Consider the following 2028-nt stretch of genomic DNA (forward strand, 5'->3'; position numbering starts at 1 on the left):
GTACAACTAGTTCAAAATAAATTGTTCATTAAATTTATTAACCGTCTATAATTCCCTTTGAGACTTATATATTAATTATCAAATAATAATTTCAATTAATAGAACCTTTATGAGGTGAATAACTTTTCAAATCGAGTACAAAGTGAACGATAATTATCGTTGGTGAAATACCGCATGGCATCTCGACCGGACGTTTCGTGGATAGGCGAGGAGGATAACCAGAGAGAAAAAAAGAAAAAAAATTGAAAGAAAAAGAAAAAAAGAAATGGAAAAAAAGAATCCGAAAAGAAATAAAATAAAATAAAAAGGTGGATAATCCTTCCTCGGATATACAATTTGTCGAGAAAGAGATAGAAAAAGAAAAAGAAAAAGAGAGAGAGAGAGAGGGAGAGAGAGAAGAAGAGAAGACCAAGTTGTGTTCGCAATGTGTACTTTACATTGGTGTTATATTCCGGAACATCAATTTTATCGCACGGAAGGCGAGCATATCGAAGAAAGGTAAAATGGTTAGATACTTATAATGCCGCCGGAGGTGCTCCCTTCCGAAGTGTAATCTCGTAGATGTTGTAGAGAAGAGTGAAACAGGGTGAGAGGGAGAGGAAGAGATAACGATTGTGTGCGTATGTGTGCGTGCACGCGTGCAAGTAACGAGCGGTCGTACGCATTACGGTGTTCTACCGGTAAACAGGATGCTCCAACGGATCGTACAGAGTAGTAAAACCGCGAGCGATTGCCCTTGCGATCTAATTAAATTCTCTCCTGAGTCATACTTTCTATGGGGTGAGTCATACCACCACTCTATATTACCGAACGATTTCATATCGGCTAATTTTTTCCCGATAATTTCAAATACGGAAATTTTGCTATACGAGCTTTTGTTTTTTCCTTTTTTTTGCTTCAAGAAATTTCTATGATCTTTTTACGCATAGGAGAATATTTTGTTGTTGTGTGCTTTTGTTTTAGTATTTTTTTTTTGTTTTTCTATTAAAATATTTTGATCTTATTTATCGAGACTATAACACGATTGTATTATACCGGTCTCGCAATTCTAAGCATAATATTTCATCTGTTTCAAAAATTAATCTTCATTAGAACAGAGAGCATCTTTTCGAAGTTAATTTAAAGAAGGAGAAGAAGAAAAAGAAGAAGAAGAAGAAGATTAGTAAACGCCTCGAGAAAATTTAGGGATTCTAGAGAGGAGAGGGGATGGGGTGTCTTCTCTCTAGGAAATGTTATTAGTTTTAAATCATTTTAACGAAACATATAATAACAACAAATATTATTTAACAAGTAATTATCGACAAAAATATTTTCTCTCTATCGAAATAACGAATAATAATTTTTACAGTATTTTTTCAATTATACTTAATGAAAGAAAAAAAAAATATAATAAACTAAGCAAGCAAATCTAAGCATAATAATGTATCTCATCTTTTGCCTGTTCCCCTTTTCTCTTTTGAAAAATTAATCTTCATTAGAACGTAGGAACATCTTCGAAGTAATTCTCAAGGATGAATATTAGAAAGGACTCTAACGCGTTAGATTAGGAAGAAAGAATTTATAAAATAGACCAAATATTCTCACACGCGTAAATCATTCTCAAAATGTTTTTCACGGTTGATTTCGGCACCCTCGAGGGCTTATCCTTTGGAGAATACGAGGATGGCAAGGAGTCTCTCTCGTAGACAATAGGACTATCGTTTTAAAACACGGTGTCTCGGGTGGGTGCCTTAGCTACATTAGGTACGCGAGGAGACAAGAGGAGCCCTACCAGTGAAGTCTACCACCGTGATACAATGAAGCACTGGGAGGCGTTATAAAGGGCTCTGTGTAGTTATTAGAGGTTATGACGGCGGTAATATCTCACTCAGCAGGCTCCTCCGTAATGGTATGGCCAGGCCCTCTCTCTCTCTCTCTCTCTCTCTCTCTCTCTCTCTCTCTCTTCTGTTTCTCTAGCTAAACCCTTTACACTCTCTTTCTATCTCTCTCTTTTTTTTTCGCGTTCCATATCAAATAATAATGAGCGAA

The sequence above is a fragment of the Polistes canadensis genome, unplaced genomic scaffold (assembly GCF_001313835.1).
Source record: "Polistes canadensis isolate GaletaPanama2010 unplaced genomic scaffold, ASM131383v1 scaffold_26, whole genome shotgun sequence".
In the NCBI taxonomy this organism is placed as follows: Eukaryota; Metazoa; Arthropoda; class Insecta; order Hymenoptera; family Vespidae; genus Polistes; species Polistes canadensis.